Raw genomic sequence first — 24,572 nt, 5'->3', positions numbered from 1 at the left:
CAACTCATTCCCACTATGTTGGCCAAGAACTGATGCGGAGCATCATCTACTGGCATATTGGTGAACTGCAATTCACCACATACCATTACATTTACAGGTACTGCATCTCAACATGGCAGCTTCTATTCTCAGCTGTTCCATTGCAGATATTGGCAAATGTCGATTAAAATGAGAAAATGACATTTTCTGAAGAAAATGTGTGTGCTTGCATGTTTTGAAGTAGTTTTATGGGGGGGTAAAAAATGTGTTATAGTAGTGGTAGTGACTGCAGTAGTTATGGACTACTGTAGTGAATAGTAGTGATTGCAATATTAAAGACTATGAGGCAGCAGTTTTGCCAACATCAACCTGTGAGGCAGCAGTCACTTGTGCATTTCCTTTTTACCAAGCACACACGTGTTGATTTTTAACAATATGTTTATTTTGAAGAAAACAAAGTATTTGTGCTCATCTTTAGGTATAGCTAGCTTCTGGCTCACACTCCATCCTGATTGAGTCATAACTCTAATCACAATAGCATCAAATTTGATTATTTGATCTCAAATTTGAATTTGCCTGGAGTATTGAGGCCAAAAATTGAAATCCACTATCCAAATGGACATTATACACGCATCATTGCAGTTTCATCACTTTTGCTGCTATGTATTTTTTTCTCTTATTTGTATTTTTACAGCAAGCACACAAAAAATACGAGATACAATAAATATTCAAGTTGATTCATAGTTACAGTACATTTATAAAGTGAGGCTGTATAAGAATATTTAAGACTTAATAAGGAATGTTACCTTTTAAAACTGAATGCTGAAGGAAGTCAACATAAACAACATCTAATACAGATACACATAGTACATACTTAACAATGCTATGCTGAGACACCTGATTCATTGAGCTGCTTTCAACCACACCAAGTGTTTGCAGTATAGCCTTCTCCCTTTAATTTATCCATAAGACAGATTTATACACACTAATCCTGTAGTGTCATGGTCTGTTACTGCTTGCATTACGCACACACACACACACACACACACACACACACACACACACACACACACACACACACACACACACACACACACACACACACACACACACACACACACACACACACACACACACACACACACACACACCTCAACATATGCCAGTGTGTGATCAGTCAAAATATACAAGCTAAAATCGTACTAAAAGTCCTCTTTCTCACTATATATCATCAGATGTTTTACTCTTTCTTTAGCACATTGATGACTGCAAAGACATTATACACTGAACAAAAAATATAAATGCAACATGAAAAGTGTGTGTCCCATGTGCTGAAATAAAAGATCCCAGAAATGTTCCATACTGTCACATCCTGACCTTTATTTCCTTTGTTTTGTCTTTATTTAATATGGTCAGGGCGTGAGTTGGGGTGGGCAGTCTGTGTGTTTTTCTATGTTTTTCTATTTCTATGTTTGGCCTGATATGGTTCTCAATCAGAGGCAGCTGTTTATCTTTGTCCCTGATTGAGAACCATATTTAGGTAGCCTGGGTTTCACTGTTGGTTTGTGGGTGTTTGTTTCCTGTGTCAGTGTTTGTGCCACACGGGACTGTTTCGTTTAATTTCACTTTGTTATTTTGTATTCTGTCGTGTTCAGTTTTTCTATTAAAACATGGACACTTACCACGCTGCGTTTTGGTCCGATCCTTGCTACACCTCTTCAGATGAAGAGGAGGAAATCTGTCGTTACACATATGCACAAAAAGCTTATTTCTCTCAAATTTTATGCACAAATTTGTTTATATCCCTCTTAATGAGCATTTCTCCTTTGCCAAGATAATCCATCCACCTGACAGGTGCGACATATCAAGAAGCTGATTAAATTGCATGATCATTACGCAGGTGTACCCTGTACTGGGGATATTAAAAGGCCACTCTAAAATGTGCAGTTTTGTCCCACAATACAATGCCATAGATGTCTCAAGTTAAGGGAGCGTGCAATTGGCATGCTGACTGCAGGAATGTCCACCAGAGCTGTTACCAGATAATTTAATGTTAATTTCTCTACCATAAGCCGCCTCCAACGTCATTTTAGAGAATTTGGCAGTACGTCCAACCGGCCTCACAACTACTGTTTACTGATGTCAACGTTGTCAAGAGTGCCCCATGGTGGCAGTGGGATTATCGTATGGGCAGGCATAAACTACGGTCAATGAACACAATTGTATTTTATCGATGGCAGTTTGAATACAGAGAGATACCGTGACGAGATCCTGAGGCCCATTGCTGTGCCATTCGTTCACCTCCATCACCACGTTTCAGCATGGTAATGCACGGCCCCATGTCACAAGGATCTGTGCACAATTCCCGGAAGCTGAAAATGTCCCAGGTGTTCAATGGCCTGCCTACTCACCAGACATGTTTCCTTAGATGAACTGTAACTCAGTAAAATCTTTGACATTTATTTGTTCAGTATATGTAGGAAACTACTTGATTATGACAATATTCTTCTATCTGACCGCAGGACCAAAGTTCATGTCCATGGGAAAGAAGCTTTGGACATTAAATGCTTTTTGAGGTCGGTTTGGTTATGGTTCAATTGTTAAAATATTATCACAGTTTTCAATTTAGATATATATATTTTTATTTACATTAAAATGCATTATGAAATAACATTACAATTATTTTCGAGCTTTTTAATGGAAATTCCAAAGCCAAAAATGATGAACATTCAATTGCAAAAATATAGAAAATATTCCTTTGTCTCCATCAGATCCACATTGGGTAGACATCAATAGAAAAATAGGAATTTACTATGAAATATTTCATTCAGTCATCTCATCTATTTAATTATTATTATTTTTTAAATCAAATTTGTAGTTCCCATATTGTCTCATCGCTGCAACTCCACAATCGGCTCGGGAGAGGCGAAGGTCCTCATGCGTTCCCCCGAAACATGACACGCCGAGCGCTGTGATTCTTATCACACTGCTCGCTTAACCCGGAAGCCAGCCGCACCAGTGTCACTGGACTGACGAACACAGTCAGCTTGCAGGTGCCCAGCCTGCCACAAGGAGTTGCTAGAGGGCGGTGAGCCAAGGAAAGCCCCCCGGCTAAACACTCCCCTAACCTAGATGGCGCTGGGCCAATTGTGCGCTGCCCTATGGGGGTTTCCGGTCACGGCCGGCTGTGATACCCCAGGCTGTAGTGGCGCCTCAGCACTATGGTGCAGTGCTTTAGACCACTGCACCACTCAGAGGGCCATCATCTCATCTCAGCTCAGGCAGTAGCAGCTAGCCAGACAGAACATTGAATGTTCTCTGTGCTCCCCAAACTGTACATTTCTCTTTCATGCGGTCTATGCAGTCTGTGTATCTAACCTAACATAGCAGGCGTAAAAGTGTATCCATCTCTGTCTGAACCAGAAAGACCAGGCGCAATGGATTATGGTTATTGTAATTAATTACCACATTTCTGCTCTGACCTAGGTTGAATATTTGTTTAATAAAAACTACAACTCCCTTAAGCCCAGCGTCCCACATAGTTTTTGACTTGATTTCTTTTGGGAATTATTTGATTTCGTTCAGCACATTGGGCTCACAAAAAAAAACTAAATAGAATATCAAGCAATTGAACTCACATCTGTCAACAAACCACTCCCCATCCCCCCCAAATACCATTCAGCACTACTGGACATTGAGTACCATGTCCTCTAGACTAGTTAAGGCATAACTGTGGGACATTGGTAATAGCCGTAGTTTGATTCTGAGTTACCCTTCCTTCATAGGCTTTCTGTCTCTGTGGATCATGAGTTAAGTGGAATCAGAGAGGACGCATATCCTACCAGGCAGGTGTTTCCTGCTCTAGGCTTCCCTTGTGTCGCACATTCACTGGTCCCACAGAGATACTGCTGGGTTTGTGTGCAATGGTGAGGGTTGGAGGAGATGGAGTATTTAAATATGGGGTGGAAGTTACCTGTTGGCGTCTCAGGGGTGTGCAATGCCTGCCAGTACACAATTATGGATCCATCCGACTCGTACATCTGGAACACAGACACACCTGTGAAGACCTGAGCAATGGGCAGAAATAGCAGTGGACGGCACTGTATAAGGCCACTACCTCACATGCGCGCACACACCTGCATGCATTTCTGAGAGGTGAGCACCAGGATATCACAAGAGAGGGGGACACACCAGGTTGTCTGGAAGGAGCGACAGCAAGTTTCCCCTTCAACAAAAGATTGCATATGCATTCATGTCAATCTAACATGGCCAATAATGAATAAAGTACACCCATAGCATGATCCACCTCTTGGCCAGTGATAATAATCTACCTGCATGATGAGAGAGGAGCTGGTAGTAATGTTGGCCTCGTTGAAATGCAGCTGGCGATGGGATAAGTTGAGTCTATCCCAAAAATCACTGACCATATTGGCGTGTACCACTGTGAAATAGGTCATGCTCCAGAGACACACAGTTTTTAATCGGGATGCTCTCCTCTTTGTGGTACATCTTTGAATTTTATCAATTCAAATAGGGAGGTGCAAACAACTCTCTCTTTACTGAAAGTAAGCATTCTTATCTAGATTAGCAAGCAACCTTTTATGTTTGTGTGGGTGCATTGTGTTGTGTCCACTTAGCCTAAGCCTGAGTGCTGTTCAATCACGACAGCTTCAAAGAGATTGTTCATTTCTTGTTACAAAAGGTGGTTATTGCTAGCTATGTATGTGTCTCAAGACACGCTACCACAAAAACACAACATGTGCATGAATTATGTGAACAATAAGCTCAACATAACAAATATTTTCCAAAATCTTAGATAATTAATTCGTACTCTGTAATAAAGTATAGCTTTTAAATGTTGGCATTATGTACTTTCGAGGAAAATAGAGATGTTTCTCGATTTATAACCTGAATTTTAAAAGGGTTTGCGTGAGGATAGCTTAGAAACTGACAAGGTAAATATGTGTCGTTCTGCCTCTGAACACGGCAGTTAACCCACCTTTCCTAGGCCATCATTGTAAATAAGAATTTGTTCTTAACTGACTTGCCTAGTTAATAAAGGTAAAATAAAAATAAATAAAATAAACTGCCTGATTGGTCGATAGCCTGCTGGACAGAGCTGTATAGTTTCTCCATTCATTTCCCCCTGGGATTCTTATCTCCTCCTTTGCTAATATCTCTGCAAAGACAGTACAGTATGAAGATTGGCTAAAACTACTTCTCCCAATAGAAATCCCCGATCCCACTTGTAGGCCATGTCATGGCGACGTTGGTTAGCTAAACTCCTGCGTAGAAACACATAAAATAAAACTTTCCCTTCAATGTATAATTGTCCGTGGGTGAGGTGTTATCCTAAGACTGGGACAGGTGTTGTCTGATGATCTCTCTGGACTGGGGAGGGGTCTAACTGTCCTATCCCGCCAAAATGCGAATGTGCATGCCTTCAAATCAAAAGGCACTCCTTCCATATAAAGGTGTTTTTGACACAAATGAAAACGTGTTAGTTTGTCACTTTCGCGAGGTTGGAGTAATAACATGTTCAACTACTTAAGACATTGGCTCGAATCTAGGATGAGCTTTTAGATTTCAAGAAAACTAAACAACTAAGGAAGAATGGTATATTTGTCAATCCCAGCCTGGGCTGTTTGGTCTGTTTCGCAAGTGTTCCCGGAAGTCCCGTGATATTAGTCCCCTGGCTTTAAAAACTCTGCATCAACCCGAAACTGCTCAAAGCAACGCATGTTGCGCTTTATGGGAGGAGTTACACAGAAACGAGTCAATGTTAAAGCTGTGTTGCGTGTCGTAATGCTCTGACGTTTGACTGGCCCTGTTTATGATAATTGAGCCGACAAAAAACAAAAACAAAAGTTTTCTTATTGATTTAACAACCAGTTACAGAAAAAAATTTAATCAATCAATCATGGCAGCTAGTGGCAACGGGTACATAGCTAGCTACCTGCACATACTTATCATAATACATCACTTTTATATAAATACTTGATATATAGTCTGAAACATAGCAATGCAAATCAAGTTTTCCTTACAAGCTGGAATGTTAAGCGCGATTAAATGTCAACTTACCTTGCCGGTTGTCTGTGTGGTTGGTCTTTCAGTGTATGACATTTTGAGACAAAACATCGATAGGAAAGTATTGTTTACCCGACTTGTAGCCATATTCAGTGGTAAAGTAAAAATACTAACCTTAAATGATATTGTCAAAACTATACGATATATTTTCAAACAATATCCCAATAAGTAACTATCGACCCCCCCCCACCCAATCACTATACCATACCAAATGTAATGTCATAATAATTTGAGTATCCCGTTTACCATGTTACGTCTACCCTTTAGTCCAGGTTGAAATACTCAACTCCACGATTTAACGATGAAGTTGAGCAGCGACTAGTGTGGGCAGACTGGAGATCCGATTTCACATAACTATGTTTTTTTTAAATAAAAAATGATGGATTTCAACATCCAAAGAATAGCATGCAATTTCTGAAATCTGTAGTCTTTCATAAATTATATGTTATGGGAAGTCGAAGCTCCAGGCCGTCTCACCGTAAATCGTGAAGTTGAGCAAAGTTGGCTAGCTTGCTATATTTAATACATGTGTTGTATTAATATTACACATCATGTTTCTCACATTTTAAACATGGATCAATCTGAGTCTTCCAATTGTGAGGAAGATGAGGGCCCGACCAGGGCCAAAGGGGGTAAGCCCGAGGTGGCCCAGGAAAGGGACTGGTTCCTCAGTCCCGTGCTGTGATCTGTACAAACCTCCCACCGCAGAGAAACTGAAGGAGGAGGAGAGCCTCTTCCACTGCAGCCTGCTCAAGATGCAAGTGAAACCAGGGTTACAGTCGGGTGGGAGTCGTGTTTTTTTGTGTGTAACAGTATACCTTTAGTCCGTCCCCTCGCCGGGCTCAAACCAGGGACCCTCTGCACACATCAACAACTGACACCCATGAAGCATCGTTACCCATCGCTCCACCAAAGCCACGGCCCTTGCAGAGCAAGGGGAACCACTACTTCAAGGTCTCAGAGCGCGTGACGTCACCGATCAAAACTCTATTAGCGCGCACCACCGCTAACTAGCTAGCCATTTCACATTGGTTACACTCAACCCCATTTTGATCTCCCCTTTTCCGCAATAACCAGTGATCCGGGTCAACAGCATCAATGTAATATAACTTTAGTCCGTCCCCTCGCCCCTACCCGGGTTCGAACCAGGGACCCTCTGCACACATCAACAACTAACACCCACGAAGTATCGTTAAAAGTTAAAAGTTGATAGGGCCTGAATCAGGGCGGCTAGATGCTCTCTTTTGTCAGGCTCAGCAATCACTTGACTCATTGACTCTAAAAGTATTCTGACAGGCTTCACAACTCTTCCAGTTTGAGTTCTCAAAGTGCCTTCACTGGGTCTCAGGACTGTATGGGTGAACTCAGAAGTCTGGCTGTTTCTGCGCTCTACCTCTCTCTGGTTACTCATTCTCTTCTTAGTAGATCTTATGCATACAATGCCGCTGACTGGTGAACTTCTACTGCTGATGCCATCTAGACTGCTCACTGACGTTGCGTTTCTACTTGCGTCATCTTCAGAAGGATCACTTGAATCATCACCAGGCATCCTTGAGGAGCTTCCTGTGCATGAGTTAGCTGCTTGTCCCGAGATCATGTCCTTCCCTGGGCTTTGAGGATCAGCTTCTCTCATGTTTAGTCCATCTTCCAGTCCCAAAGATTTTTGAGCTTCAGCTTCCGTGGGCCTCTCAGGGTTCTGGCCCTCGAGAATCCAGACAGCAGTCCTTCGATCCTCTGAATCCTCATCCACATCGAATACCGGCCTTTCGTCACCGCTATTTGCGCTTCTGTCCTCCTCTGAAGCAGTAGAGGCTACTGTGGACATCTCGTCTGTCTGTCCCACCGGAAGGAAGTTCACTGGCAGTATGAGGTTTCGATGAACTACCTTACTCTTCTTGGTAGTAGGATCTTCGACTCTGTAGATGTGCACAGACGGGTCTTTCCATGTGATCACATAGACCGTTGAATTCCACAAGTCGGCAAGTTTACCTTTCCCTCTTTCCTTTCGGTTTACCAAGAGAACCCGGTCTCCAATCTCCAGGGCAGTACCTTCCACTCTCTTGTTATACTGCCTTGCTTGCTTTTTCTGAGCTTCAGTGGTGTTGGCCTGAGCGATCCTGACAGCCTCTCGTAGGTCCTTTTGGAATGAGTCAACATACTCATCATGAGTCAACACGTCTTTGTTTTTCAAGGTACTTCCAAACATGATGTCCAATGGCAGCCGTAGAATTCGGCCGAACATCAAGAAGAACTGTGCGAATCCTGTCGTTTCGTGTGGTACAGTTGTACGAGAAGGTGAGCATCTGTATCATCTGGGGCCATCTTTATTTTGCTCTCACTGGCAACGATCGGACCATGTTACTGCGTGTGCGGTTGAATCTTTCCGTCTGACCGTTGCCCATAGGATGATATGGAGTGGTATGGGACTTTCTCACTCCTGACACTTGTAGCAGTTCTGCGATTAAGTGACTCTCAAAGTTTGCTCCTTTGTCAGAGTGTATCCACTGGGGAAACCCATAGACACAGAAGAACTGGTTCCATAACGTCTGGGCAACCACCTTTGCTGTCTGGTTCGGGCAAGGAAAGGCATGTGCCAGCTTTGTAAAATGATCTGTGATGATGAGTACATCAACGCTCTCTCCATCCCTTCCTTCTACTGACCAGAAGTCTATTAACACCAGTTCCAATGCTGTGCTGGTCTGTATAGATTCCAACGGTGCCCTAGCCTCTGGCTCCACTGTCTTGCCAACCACACAGTGCTTACAGTAGGAGACATACTTCTTCATCTCCCCTTCCATACCAGTACAGAAGAACCTTTGATGCCCCGCTCCTCCATTTCCTCCAACGTCTGCCTCAGTTTCTGGTAGTCGGATGGAGAGACCCACCTGTACGGCAGCCTGAAAGGCTTTTCATCTTTGAGTCGGATACGGTGGGTGACGTTCTTTGCTTCTCCACAGTCAAGTCGGTCCCTGGAGAAGATGCCTTCATACTGAGCAATAAGGTCCACTAGTTTTCCTTTCCACATATCAGACACTTCACAGGACTCTATGTCAACTTCTGTTAAGCCCAACTCTTCCAACTTTTGTAGATACTCCTTTGTCCTTTTCCCACTAACTGAACATTCTTCCCCAGCTTGGGTGACATTCTGAAGAGCAGACTGGACCTTACTGGGGTTCTCAGCATGGCTGGAATAGAGCTCTAGGTCTTCTAGGGCTAGGCATGGGTGAACATCAGTCAACTTGGAGTTACGGCAGAGAACAATAGGGTGGTCCAACATGTTGATCACCTCTCAAAGGACATACAGTGCGTCCTATTAGGACATTTCTTGGTGCAGATCGTGCTGTAGTGACCTCTATGACTACAGTACTACCAACTGATAGTGGCACCTTTTCTTTCAGTTTTCCCCAGACCAAATGTTCATGTTGAGGCATAAGAGTCACACTCTGCTTGAGCATTACGGTTCCCACTTTGTCTGGTATTTTGTCACCGTGCCAGTGGTTCACGTTGGCTGGCATGCTGAATAAAAGTCCATGTGAATCTCCTTTGGCAGGTTTGGAGAGGCTGTCCCAATAACACTTTGTTTTCTTAACCTGTTGCATTATGTGTTTTATGGCATTTTGTTGCATTATGTGTTTTATGGCGATCCAACTATCATACTGTCTGTCTGTCCAGGTACAACTAAAACAGTCACTGCCATCTTGCAATCTAAAAGATCAATGTTCAAATCATATTCATACTTAGGCTGTGCCTGGTTGCCCCCACAGCCTACAAGAACCTTGAGTTGGCTTTCTAGAATCTGGTTTTATCACATTACATCTCAGAAGTGTGTCTTCAACTGACTCACTTAAAGTGCAGGTCATAGACCCACTATCTATCAGAGCTTGAAGTTCTAAAATTTTTTGCACCATTACTGGATCATAGAAAAGACTGTCAATACTCTCTATTTTCGGATAATCGCCTCGGTTGTCATTGTGTTTCCAGTCCTTATATCCGTGATGTTCTCTGGGGTGTAACATGTTCACCCACACTGCCCCCCTCTTGGCGTGAGCATGTTAGTTTAAAGCGGGCCCAGGAGGAGCCTCGGTAGTTGCCTCTCCAACTTGTTTTCTTGCTGGACATTCAAAGCCTCTGTGGCCTGTCCTGTGACACTTGAAGCATAAGCCCTCCTTAAAGCAGTACGACTGAGTTGAATGGTCTGAGGCCTTACAAATTCTACAGGGACCAGCAGCTGTATTCGTTTGTGGCATTCTGGCCGAAGTTCTCCTTTGATTCTGTTCCTGGGTTGACAGGAGCTTTTCCAGGAGAGAAATCACTTTGTTCAATGGAGCCTGATCACTGTTAATGGGTGTAGCTGAATTATCATGACCGACTGCTTGTTGTTGAGTCATACACCAAGCGTCGGGCGTCATCACAACTTCTACCTTGGCAGTACATTGCGCCCTGTGTCTGGCTAACTGTTTGTCTCTGTGATGGCTGTCAATCATTGCCTGCAAATCTCCAAAGGTCCAATTTTCAATAGGCCTGCACCTAAGAGCGGCATATAATGCTGGATCAGGGCAGTGCTCTTTGCAAGCACTCATTGGCAAGGTCAATTGCTTTGTTCAGTCTAACCCAATAATCCAAGCAGCTCTCTGACTGTCTCGGTAAGGTTTCATAGAAGTATCCTAATGGAATCGTTGACGAGATTGCTTCTCCAAAGTGCTGCCTCAAGATATTGTATATGGCTTCAGGGTCTCTGCTTATGTTAACAAGAGGGTTTCCACGGAGCCCAATTCTGACTGTCTTTAGCCCGGGACTATCCTGTATCTCTTGCCCCTGTTCTGATATACTGCATCCCTTCTTTTTCAAGTAAACTTGCATAAGTTCTTGCCATTCAGTCACTGTTCACCGGTCTGTGCTACCACCCCGGAAGTGGGGTGGTTCTCTGACGTCTGACTTCAGAATTAGGTTGACCTTTGACCAATCAGGTATTTCTACTATTGGTTGGGGAGGGGGAGTGCTTGCACCAGCCCTTGCTAGACTAATTTCACTGCCCAGTTGTTTGACTAACTCTGCTAGGGCTTGGAATTGGGTTCGGTTTTCATTTTCACCCTCTATGGCTTTCTTGGACTCTTCACTGTTACCGTTGCCTGGTTGGCTACTGCTAACATGCTCTGGTTGGCTACTGCTAACACTTGGCACTCTAGTATCGATTGCTGGGTATCTAAGAGGACTGGCTCTAGCACTATGTTCCACCATTCTGGCCAACTGAGCTCCCCGCCCCACCCCAGTGGCAATACCTTGTGGACCTCTCACAGTAACATGCACATTGTTATCACCAACACCTGATATGTCTTCTCTCTCCTGTTCTGTAATCTCATACAACTGAGGTGTACGCAACATAGTGTCCAAAGTTCACCTTGCCCTCAAATGTTCTAAACGTGTGATGTCGATCCAGTTCTGTGTAGGGGTCCCCTGGCGATCTGCTGCAGCTGATCTGTTGATCCGGGTCACGGCACCAATCTGTCGTGGGTTTCTCATGTACCACAGGAGAACCAAGAAATGAAGAGCGACACCACGGCTGTCTTTTAGGCTTTATGTTGATCTGCAATAGTATTACATCAGTAACCTTGGGATGTTTAATTTATTTCACGTTATGGACTTCTACAGAGGAGTAATCTGCAACATATACCTTTCTCTCTCAGTGTTTTCTCGGACTGAGGAGAATGGGAGCTACGAGTAGTACCAGGGTGTTAGTAGGTGACACAAGCAACCAGATTAAATAAAATACATTTAATGAAACAAAACACAAATATGTTAACATCATTCAGCTACTGTAGTTGCCTACCTAACATCAACAGGCAGCACCAGTAGCACAACAATTAAAAATAGACACCAAAAGAAAAGTTCCTGGCGATCATAACGATCTGACTCCCCCCTTCTGTCTGAACTTGGAATATTCCTGTTCGCTGGTTTTGGCCACTGACCCTCAACCTGCTTGTTCTGTTCTGCCTTGTGTACTATTCTAATCATTTGAAGTTTGATGGAATAACCATTTTAACTCTACTACATGTGTTCAGGCATGCATGATCAAATCAAATGTTATCCGTCATGTACACAGTTTACTGACGGTATAAAGGTTCCAGTGAAATGCTTGCGTGCTAGCTCCATCAACACTTCAGTACAATGTCAATCAAAAATAACAAGTCATTAAATGAAGTTGGTATGCACAGTATAAATTATGAATGTGCTATATCAAATATGACTTTGTTACAAATGTAAAGTTAGTGTCTTGGTCGAACAGTTGAATAAATATTATATAATAGAACAATAGACACAAGCAAACACACAGTTAACGCAAAGGGTTGAATGTATGGAGAGTCAGGGAAAAGTTACCCATGCCTGTATTTACGCACAGCAGCACATTTCAGGTCACTGAAAAGATTACAGCTACCTCCTATGCATATACATATATTAAAGGGCTACTGCACTTCCTGTTTTGGCCTCGTTTTAGATTTGGTTCATTATGAAATTCTAGCTGACATGCCTGAATTCAAACGTAAGTGTGGTTTGATGTGGGTGTCTATTGTGTGTTCACAGGTGGGAAGAGTTGGCCAAATTATTTAGCCAATTAGCTAAAGCCGAATAGTGTGACCGTGGCAAAGTTGGTTTGACTTTAGATAGCATATCTCCAGGCTAGTTATGCACCGTCAATAAATTTAACAATGTAAATTTGATTATTTTAGTTTGCTCATTAAATGCTTTCAATATTTGCATTTGAATTTTCACAGTTTATAGTTGTTTTGAGGTTAAGCCATTGAAATTTGGAGCTATTGGAATTTTTACATATTGCCCAATGTATATTGTGTAATTTATTGATGGTCCCTAACTAGCCACATAGGGATATCCAAAGTCAACCCAATTTTACCGCTGGCATTATGATTGGGTCAAGTGCTGCTGCACTCCAAATTGATGATTTGGGCTGTGGGCAGGATTCAAACAAACCCAACCGTCCCAAATGTCACAACCACAAAACTCTGTTTTGGACGAGACTGACTTTATGACCAGAATTATCCTATTTACACTTATAATAAATGTTTCTAGATGAGAAGTTGTTTTTTTAGGGGCATTAGCTATTTAATCTCCATTTTATCTCTTTGCCGATGCCAACAGATGGCGGAACTGCTGAAGGAGGAACTGCAGATGGAGGAACTGCTGAAGGAGGTTATGTTGAGTGAGCGCAGGAAGCATCTGAATCGACTCTTTTGTCCAGAAAGTCACTGAGTAGCTCCACACTGTACCACAGACTCATGAGGTGGAGGAGGTATGTTAGTGGCACTGTGTCCAGGGGATTAGAACTAATGGCAACTTGTTGTATTTGGTCTGAACTCAGTGACCTCCATAAATGTTTCAATGCCAATCATCTTTTTTTTTCTCCAGCTGAGGGACCTGTCATGGTTGTCAGGGGTAGTACAGGTCTCCTTTCTCCGGGTGCCAAAGTCAGACAAAGGCAAGTTCCACATGGGCATCTACCCACTGGGAACTTGCACCAAACCAGACATCTCAGTCGATCTGGCAGTCACTATTCCTGCGGTACGTAACACCACAGTATTCACTCTGAAACATGGCAGTCATAATTCGATCATACAACAATAATGACATGCATCTATTCACATTTTCCTTCCAGGATGTCCTGCACCCTAAAGATGCCCTAAACCAGAGGTACCCACAGAAAAGGGTCCTCTCGCAACATTGGGACAATGCGGTTTTCGTGTCTCCATGGCAACCGTCTCTGCCCCCTCCTGTTGCTTACCCCTCCAGGTACCTAGCAACATACTATAGAACTACACTGTAGCATCTGTTACAGAAGAGTGGTATAGGAATGGAGCCAAGTCATGTAGTCTATTTCACTGTTTTTGTTAACTCAAAGTCAAAGGTTTGTTGGCTTTGCATGCAACCCATATTTTGATTTTATTTTTTATTTCACCTTTATTTAACCAGGTAGGCAAGTTGAGAACAAATTCTCATTTACAATTGCGACCTGGCCAAGATAAAGCAAAGCAGTTCGACACATACAACGATACAGAGTTACACATGGAGTAAAACAAACATACAGTCAATAATACAGTAGAAACAAGTCTATATACGATGTGAGCAAATTAGGTGAGATAAGGGAGGTAAAGGCAAAAAAAGGCCATGGTGGCAAAGTAAATACAATATAGCAAGTAAAACACTGGAATGGTAGATTTGCAGTGGAAGAATGTGCAAAGTAGAAATTAAAATAATGGGGTGCAAAGGAGCAAAATAAATAAATAAATAAAATAAATACAGTAGGGAAAGAGGTAGTTGTTTGGGCTAAATTATAGGTGGGCTATGTACAGGTGCAGTAATCTGTGAGCTGCTCTGACAGTTGGTGCTTAAAGCTAGTGAGGGAGATAAGTGTTTCCAGTTTCATAGATTTTTGTAGTTCGTTCCAGTCATTGGCAGCAGAGAACTGTAAGGAGAGGTGGCCAAAGAAAGAATTGGTTTTGGGTGTGACTAGAGAGATATAACTGCTGGAGCGTATGCTACAGGTGGAAGATGCTATGGTGACCAGCGAGCTGAGATAAGGGGGGACTTTACCTAGCAGGGTCTTGTAGATGAAATGGAGCCAGTGGGTCTGGCGACGAGTATGAAGCGAGGGCCAGCCAACGAGAGCGTTCAGGTCGCAATGGTGGGTAGTATATGGGGCTTTGGTGACAAAATGGATTGCACTGTGATAGACTGCATCCAATTTGTTGAGTAGGGTATTGGAGGCTATTTTGTAAATGACATCGCCGAAGTCGGGGATTGGTAGGATGGTCAGTTTTACAAGGGTATGTTTGGCAGCATGAGTGAAGGATGCTTTGTTGTGAAATAGAAAGCCAATTCTAGATTTAACTTTGGATTGGAGATGTTTGATGTGGGTCTGGAAGGAGAGTTTACAGTCTAACCAGACACCTAGGTATTTGTAGTTGTCCACGTATTCTAAGTCCAGAGTAGTGATGTTGGACGCCTGTCAGGTGTAGGCAGCAATCGGTTGAAGAGCATGCATTTAGTTTTACTTGTATTTAAGAGCAATTGGAGGCCACGGAAGGAGAGTTGTATGGTATTGAAGCTTGCCTGGAGGGTTGTTAACACAGTGTCCAAAGAAGGGCCAGAAGTATACAGAATGGTGTCGTCTGCATAGAGGTGGATCAGAGACTCCCCAGCAGCAAGAGCGACATCATTGATGTATACAGAGAAGAGAGTCGGTCCAAGAATTGAACCCTGTGGCACCCCTATAGAGTGCCAGAGGTCCGGACAGCAGACCCTCCGATTTGACACACTGAACTCTATCAGAGAAGTAGTTGGTGAACCAGGCGAGGCAATCATTTGAGAAACCAAGGCTGTCGAGTCTGCCGATGAGGATGTGGTGATTTACAGAGTCGAAAGCCTTGGCCAGATCAATGAATACGGCTGCACAGTAATGTTTCTTATCGATGGCGGTTAAGATATCGTTTAGGACTATATGTTATATGTTTGTTAGCAAGTACCTATTCAGTTAATTGGTTGTGTGTCAAGGGTGATTCAATGATATGACTATTTCTCCATGGAAAGATTCCTCCAGTTTCATCTTGAGGCTCCAACCCTGCCATCCTCTGGGCTTCTTCAAGCCCAGCCTCTTCCACCCCCCCAGAGGAACAACATCCGCACTGACTGATACTCTGGCTTGGAGAGCTCTCGGCCAGGTGAGGGGCACTACCCAAAGCCGAGCAGCTTCGATATATTCTTTCCTGTTCCAGTTCCATTCTGATCTGGAATGTTAATGTATACAGATGGTTACGGGATGAAAGCTCCTTGTTGATGGAGATAGTACACTGACCGGAATTATACAAGCCGTGCACTGGAGAGATGCTTCAGTTAAAATCAGACCTCAGCCTACATTCTCACCGATTCCTATTATGTGTGTTTGTGTCGATATGAGTGAGCCTCCCCACTACAACAGCTCTGTTCTATGCGACATGCTCCCCGGGAACCACCTGCTGTTCCTGACTGATGTGCGCTCCCAGTGTACTGCCTTTGCAGAGGGAGTAGCCTTGCTCAAAGTGTGGCTCGGACAGAGGGAACTGGACCAGGTTTGGGCCCCTGCGCCATCAGCTCCCTCTCTATCAACACCGTTTTATCAGGCTGAACCCAGCTCTTACACTACTCTCTCTCCTCCCGTCCCCAGGGAGCAGGGTGTTTCAGTGGTTTCCTAGGCTCCATTTTGCTGGCCTACCTCCTCTCCTCCCACAGAGTCAGCAACACCATGACCACCTACCAGCTGCTCCTCAACAGCTTGCACTTCCTGGGTAAGACACATGACGTCTCAACCTACCTGTCTGTTTGTTCCTACAGTTGGAGTAACATCGCATGTACCATAAGTACTGTGCCAGATTAACAGGAAGAAACAAAAACAAGAAGGGAAAAGATGATGATGAACTCTGAGTCACGGATGGCTGCAGAGAGGGATTTCCAAAGTCTTAGAGCAATTTTGGAGAAGGCCCTGTTGCCGATGCTCTGAAGGGTAGACCTGGGAATGGCAAGTTGGCCTGCTGAGTGAGCTTGTGGGTTGGTAGGGGAGATGAAGGTAAGGGGGTGCAAGGTGGTGGGTGTTGGAGAGCCTTGTAGATCAGTAGGAGGTGTTGATGCGGTGGGAGCCAGTGGAGTTCACCTAGGATGGGTTTGATGTGCTGCCAGATCTTAGTGTGGTCATATCATTGTTTCTATATGTTTTCTTCCCTCTCATTTGTCATCCCTCTCTTCTCTTCCTCAGCTTCCACCGACCTGACGGAGAATGGAATTACCCTCGCTGAAGACCCAGATTCAACAGCGGTGAGACAGGACTAATCCAAATGTCCTTAATGGGGGGATGAGTGTTGCGTAATTTCTCAATTATGGATCACAATCACATTTTATTCCTTTCTTTCCCTCCCTCAGCCCTCTCTCGCCGAGTTCCACAGTGCTTTCCAGGTTGTGTTTGTCGACCCCTCTGGACACCATCAACATGTGCGCCGACATGACCAGCTGCACCTACAATCAGGTGTGTGCCCTGTGCCAAGACGGTTTCAAATTGGCTGGTTGGCAGTAACGTTTCCTCTGATTGGTTAACTGTACCCTATTTGGCTCTCAGGATCAGTACGAGGCGTTGCTGTCGCTGCAGTTTTGGGACGACCACACTGTGGATGGATTCCACGCCCTACTCATGATCCCCAAGCCCATGATTAGGACCAGTGACCATGTCTTCCAGTAAGTACATTGTTCAGATACACACCCCTTCCACACACTTCTCGTTCTCTCCTCTTATGTGTCAACTTTCCAGCTGTGTGAGCTGGTGAAACTGCAGTGCTGCTGTAAGAAACTCGACCTCCTTGGTGAACTCATGGACCACAGCGGAAACTACGTCCCCACTGCGCTCCCCTTTATCCTCTCCCTCCTGCAACGAGGACTCAGCCAAAGGGTCTGCCTCCTCACCCACTCCCTGACCCCCTGAGGTGAGCATTCTCCTGCCTGTAGGGCTGTTGACTGGAACATGCCAATTCAGTACTTTTTTAGAGAGAACTGTTTTCTTGATAAAATTCTGAGTGGGTATTCTGGCTGACGTGTGTAACGGTGGTCGGTGGAGAGTGAAGCTCTGAAGCACAATGCCCAGCCGCCCCTGTCCTTTGGCCTGCTGCTCAACCCAGAACAGGATGCCTCTGTACTGGAGAGAGGACCCCCTCCAGCTGGCAGCTGTACGTACCTCAACCCCTAATCACTGATCTAGGATCAGATTGTGTGTTGAGGCTGTGTGTTGTGGAAATACTGTTGCGCTATTCATCAACATTTCTGCATCTACACTTTTTGAATGGAAAGCCTCTTTGGTAAATGTCCACTATGTCTACCTTTTAAAAACGTTTGTTTTATGAGCGGTATGTACCGGGATACACATGGTGTTCACTATCCAACGACATGCTTGCTTGTAGGTTTCTTCTCAACAATGTGGACGTAATAGAATATAAGAATACAAACATAAAAGTAAATGGTACAATATAATGAACATTTTAGCATAAGTATAATACAGGAATGCACAATTTTTACACATGTTTTGGGGAATCGGGGTTTGGAGGGCAAGTGTATTTTAAATTGTGCAGTATTTAGCAATCATAATAAGAGTCTGGTTGCAACAGTTGTAATGTGTGTGTGTGTGTGTGTATAGGGCTGTGGCGGTCATGACATTTTGTCAGCCAGTGTTTGTCTTGCAAATAACTGATGGTCTCATGGTAGTTTATCGATTTTAATAAACATAAACAAGTTTAGCAATTCCGGCTTCCACGCATGGCCTACAAGCCACTGATGAGGACATTTGGAACATCTACATTTTAAAAAGTCTCAAAAATCAATTTAATATAGCCTACACCATCACAATAAATCCATTATTATAGAAACATTATGACATGCAGCCTATTTCAGAAGAACGGAATAGCACTTTCTGAGTCGTGCATTCAGACCCAGCAGTCAGACCCCCTTGACTGCACATTTTGTTATGTTACAGCCTTATTCTAAAATTGATTAAATCTATAAACAATACCCCATAATGACAAAGCAAAAACAGATTTTTTGAAATATTAGCAAAAATTGAAATGGTACATTTACATAAGTATTCAGACCCTTCACTCAGCACTTTGTTGAAACACCTTTGGAAGCGATTACAGCCTCGAGTTTTCTTGGGTATGACGCTACAAGCTTGGCACACCTATATTGGGAGTTTCTCATATTCTTTCCTGCAGATCCCCTCAAGCTCTGTCAGGTTGGATTGGGAGCGTCGTTGCATCGCTATTTTCAGGTCTCTCCAGAGATGTTCAAGTCCAGGCTCTGGCTGGGCCACTCAAGGACATTCAGTGACTTGTCCCCAAGCCACTCCTGTGTTGTCTTGGCTGTGTGCTTAAGGTTGTTGTCCTATTGGAAGGTGAACCTTCCCCAGTCTGAGGTCCTGAGCGCTCTGGAGCAGGTTTTCATCAAGGATCTCTGTACTTTTCTCCGTTCATCTTTCCTTTGATCCTGACTAGTCTCCCATTCCCTGCTGCTGAAAACATCGCTACAGCATGATGCTGCCACTACCATGCTTCACCGTAGGGATGGTGCCAGGTTTCCTACAGATGTGACGCTTGGCATTCAGGCCAAAAAAAGTATTGTATCTCATGGTCTGAGAGTCCTACCATAAAGGCCTGATTGGTAGAGTGCTGCAGAGATGGTTCTCCTTCTGTAAGATTCTCCCATCTCCACAGAGGAACTCTGGAGCCATGTCAGAGTGACCATCGGGTTCTTGGTCACCTCCCTGACCAAGGCACTTTTCCCCCAATTGCTTAGTTTGGCCCAGTGGCCAGCAAGAGTCTTGGTGGTTCCAAACTTCTTCAATTTAAGAATGGTGGAGGCCACTGTGTTCTTGGGGACCTTCAATGCAGCAGACATGTTTTGGTACCCTTCCCGAGATCTGTGCCTCGACACAATCCTGTCTCGGAACTCTATGGACAATTCCTTCGACCTCATGGTTTGGTTCACTGTCAACTGTGGGACCTTTTTATATAGACCGGTGTGTGTCTTTCCAAATCATGTCCAATGAATTGAATTTACCACAGGTGGACTGCAATCAAGTTGAAGAAACTTCTCAGGGGGAAAAACGGTTTTCGCTTTGTCATTATGGGGTATTGTGTGTAGATTAATATTAATTTAAACCATTTTAGAATAAGGCTGTAGCGTAACAATGTGGAAAAAGGGAAGGGGTCTCAATACTTTTCGATTGCACTGTGTACACTTAATTTAGTCATTTATGCAACTTTAGTTGTGATACAAAAGCCTATATTTTAACACATTTTTAATACCTTCTGAGGTTGCATGATGTGACTAATGATGATTTGATAAAAGGTGCATGAAAGGCAAGCGTTCTGCTCTGTTTCTTGTGCATGCTGCACACACTTTGTTCACATTATGACAAGCACTTGAAAATATTCTCACCCATTTTTTAACCAGGCAAGTCAGTTAAGAACACATTCTTATTTTCAATGACGGCCTAGGAACAGTGGGTTAACTGCCTGTTCAGGGGCAGAATGACAGATTTGTACCTTGTCAGCTCTGGAGTTTGAACTCGCAACCTTCTGGTTACTAGTCCAATGCTCTAACCACTAGGCTACGCTGCCATCAGACTAGTCTAAATGTACTCTGTTTTTTACATAAGCCTGCTAATACGTGTGGGATTTTTTATTTGATTTAGAATGGCGTCATGTCTGGAATAGCAAATGGAGGTTACGTGCAGTTACGTTTTTAATATGCCAGGTAGGCTACACTGCTTGTTAAACAGATTAATGTGTTTTTAATTTTGAAAGAATTGAGCAATAAATATAGCAGCACAACAAGGCTCGTGTTCTCTATTTTCTTTTAAAAAAGGAAAAAAAATGTGTCTGGTCACAATTCTGTTTTCACACATGATTGTGCAATGACTGGGTTTATAAGAACACATGTTTCACTAGGCTCTGTAGGCTATGGACTATCCAACCGTGTCCCAGAGGTCTTGGACCTTTAGACTATATGTTATTTAGCCACTTTAGTTGCGGTACAAACCTTATCAAAACATTTAGGCCTATGGGCTAGGCTACATGATGCATGTGGCTATGATTTGAAAAAGTACCCGCAAAAAATGCATGTTCTGTTTCTCGCTGGGCATCATTCACAGGTGATATTTTCACCCATCAGACTATCAATTTAGTCTTCTCTTTACATATACTGAAACAAGTGTTTTGATTTACAATGGCCATTATGCACCTGTTGGAACTGGGGCAGGGTAAAAAATTAAAAAAATAAAACAGACATGGCATCCATATGCACTTGAATTGCGACTGGAGGACGCTTTCCCCCCGTTTCATTTTCATGCCAGTCAGGTAGGCTACTCCGATTTGGTAAAACAAAGGCAATTAATTTAATTAATTATTAGGACATTTGAAAAATAAATATAGAAAGCTGATTGAGATCCTCTTTTTAATAGAGGCCATCATCTCTGTTTTCTCATGCAATTGCATAGCCTATAGAAACACTTTTTTTAAAATGTCATTCCATGAGGACCTGGCTCTTGCTGAACAACCTGCAGTAGTGGAAAAAGTAGCCAAATGTTATACCTGAGTAAAAGTATAGATTCCTTTTTAATAGAAAGTTACTCAGTAAAATACTACTTCAGTAAAAGTCTAAAAGTATTTGGTTCTAAATCTACTTAAGTATAAATAATTTCAAATTCCTTACTAATCAAAGCAGATGGCACCATTTTCTTGTTAAAAAAATGTACGGGGCACGCTCCAACACTCAAACGATGCATTTGTGTTTAGTGAGGCTGCAGATCAGAGGCAGTAGGGATGACCACGCGTTCTCTTGATAAGTGTGTGAATTGGAATATTTTCCTGTCCTGCTAAGCATTCAAAATGTAACGAGTACTTTTGGGTGTCAAGGAAAATGTAGGGAGTAAAAAGTACATTATTTTCTTTAGGAATGTAGTGAAGTCAAATAGTAAAGTACAGATACCCCAGAAAATGACTTGAGTAGTACTTTTTAAAGTATTTCTACTTAAGTACTTTATTACACTGACAACAGGTGATCCTATTCCACTCAAACTCTGAATGCCAGGGCTCTCATGAAATGTTTGATTTGATTTGCATATGCATTGATGTCAGTGATTTAGAGGGACATTATAAACTGGGTGGTTCGAGCCTTGAATGCTGATTGGCTGACAGCTATGGTATATCAGACCATATACCATGGGTATGACAACATGTATTTAGACTATTTAGACCAATTACAGTGGTAACCCGTTTATAATAGAAATAAAGCACCTTGGGGGTTTGTGGTATATGGCCAATATACCACACCTCCTCATGCCTTATTGCTAAAATAGAGTGCTGAGTACTGGCCATTAGCAACTTGCAGCAAGTTTGGTAGGCTACTAATGACTGCATCAGAGCGCAGTTTTGCAGAAGCCTAGTTACCGTTACTCAACGGCCACATGAAATTTGACTGTGGTTATGATATGTAACAGGCTCCTTTCTCCTCTCCTCAGCCATGCAGACATACCAGAAACCTGTGTGAGGTACATTGGAGGGATGCTGGATGAAGTCATCAAAGTAGGACACGAGGTTGGTCAGTTTTTCTGTAGTAGTGTGTCTTACCAGCAGGGGATGCTGGTGTGGTTTGATGACTCCCTCCATCCAAACCATATCTGAAACCTACAGCTGTGTGTGTGTGTGTGTGTGTGTGTGTTGTGTTTGTGTTCCCCAGGTGTGCAGCACAGGTGAGGAGGAGAGTCTGAAAGTGGTGCAGTCCTATGATGACCTGAGCAGGAAGCTGTGGAGGCTGGAGGGGCTGCCTCTGTCCCTCACCTCAGTGCAGGGGTCCCACCCGGCCCTCCGCTATACCCAGGTGACCCCCCATTTAGACACACTCCAGGGTGTAGTTTCCCCTAGGTACAAATCTAGGATCACTGGATTTGTCGCCCAGTCCTAACCTTAATAGTGGGGGAAATGCAAAACTGTCCCAGGATCAACTTCAGACACAATCTATAGGCCTCATCTCCTCTTCAGCTTCATGCAGGAGATGGTCCATCATTTCAAAGTTTGTTTTGTACATTCTTCCTCCATCACACAGGTGTTCCCCTCCCCCATCCACCTGAAGCTGGATTACTTGCTTTTAGACAGAGAAAAGTTGTCCCAGTTGCTGGTGCCCCAGGAGGACAAACCATGCCCTGTGTACATCGCGCCTGTCAAAGGTACCTCATCACATGGCGTGTGTGTGTGTGTGTGTGTGTGTGTGTGTGTGTGTGTGTGTGTGTGTGTGTGTGTGTGTGTGTGTGTGTGTGTGTGTGTGTGTGTGTGTGTGTGTGTGTGTGTGTGTGTGTGTGTGTGTGTGTGTTCTTCTGTACTATACAGACTAAACAGAAATGTGTTGTTGTGGATCCAGGGTATAATTATTTTTCTTTTTTTTTGTGTGTGTGTTCTACTATGAGCCCCTCTCTCATCACCTCCTGTTGTAGTGATCTGCCACATGGAGGGCAGTGGGAAGTGGCCTCATGACCGGGTGGCCGTCCGCCACATTAAAGCAGCCTTCCACATCGGCCTGGGAGAACTGCTGACCAAACACCACCGCTACACCTGCCAGCCCAGCCCCACACACCTGGACGTGTGGAAGGTAGAGGCCCTGCTTGCTGTCTGTGGGGGTGGGAGCTGGCCTCGACATTAACGCTTTTCCGGGACAAGTAAATAGTCTGACAAGAAGAATATAGATTCAAGTTTCAAGGGAATGGACAAGTAAAAAAAAATATCATCACAATCTTCAACAATCACTCTGATCAGAATTGGATCAGAGAGGCCAACATTGAATATAGATTTGAATATTATTCCAATGTACATAAATAAAAAAGCCTACATGTGAAGGTGATGTGCATAGGCCTATTGGCTACAGCCTCATGTACCAACCGATGCTGACATGAGGGAGGTGCCAGAAAATGCAGCCAAACGTTAGACTATTAATTACATAAAAATCGACTAATCGGAGAGTCTTGTGACCATTTGCACATCACTCATCTTGAATATGATTGATGGCGGTAAGCATTTTGAAACTATTTAACCATAAAACTTGTTTTAAACAACCAAGTTTACGTAATTTTATGATGCGTGTTTTATAACAGTACCTTGTTTTAAAGTGGCCTAGCCAAAATACGACCATAGAAATGTTAAGATAATTATTCATATACCATTGAAACTAGTTATTTTTTTCACTGTTATTTTATTGTCCAGCAGCCAAAGGCCAAGTCCTAGTCAAATTACTAGTAACCTATGCTAGTTGATGCATCTTTAGAGCTCCCTGATTTCTTCATTTCTGAAACCGCTCGCTTTGTGCAGTGCGCATTTGAGAACGATGTTTTCACGCTAATTGTATTTTGGAACATTTGCACGTAGTTTACAGCCATGCGCACATTGCTGAATAATTCTATTAAGAGAGAGAACTTTATCAACATTTTAAGCTAAATTGTTTGATCTGCCTCATTGCTATAATTTAAGCAGCGGCCTTCCCTGGTGGGAATAATTTTTTAGACTTAAATACTGTAGTATTTGGTTGTAATTGTAATGTAAAATATTTTGTAGGCTTCAAAGGGTGGCCAACCATCCTCCGGGAGAGTCTTTTTTAAAGGGTCGTTGTTGTATTTTGAGTAATTTTTGCCTGATTCTCTACGGTAAAAAAGATTAACCTATTTTATTTCATGAAATGATTCCTTGCATCATACAACAACGCCCCTTTAAAAAGACTCTCCCAGAGGATGGTTGGCCGCCCTTTGTAGCCTATAAAATATTGCAACATTACAATTACAACCAAATACTATTTAAGTCAAAAAAATATTTTCTCTCCAGGGAAGGCCGCTGCACAAATTATAGCAATGGGTGTATGGTTAGAGGTGATGTTCATTCATGACTAGT

At 43.2% G+C, this 24,572-nt stretch overlaps 1 pseudogene; it reads left to right on the top strand.

The window, feature by feature from the left end:
- Positions 1–6,671: 6,671 nt before the first annotated feature.
- LOC109894856 (nucleolar protein 6-like) overlaps positions 6,672–24,572 on the top strand; it is a 28,005-nt pseudogene continuing 10,104 nt past the window's right edge.

This window comes from Oncorhynchus kisutch, linkage group LG8, assembly GCF_002021735.2.
Source record: "Oncorhynchus kisutch isolate 150728-3 linkage group LG8, Okis_V2, whole genome shotgun sequence".
NCBI classification, from domain to species: domain Eukaryota; kingdom Metazoa; phylum Chordata; class Actinopteri; order Salmoniformes; family Salmonidae; genus Oncorhynchus; species Oncorhynchus kisutch.
The sequence above is the reverse complement of the archived record's forward strand: the minus strand, read 5'-3'. Positions and strand labels throughout refer to the sequence as shown.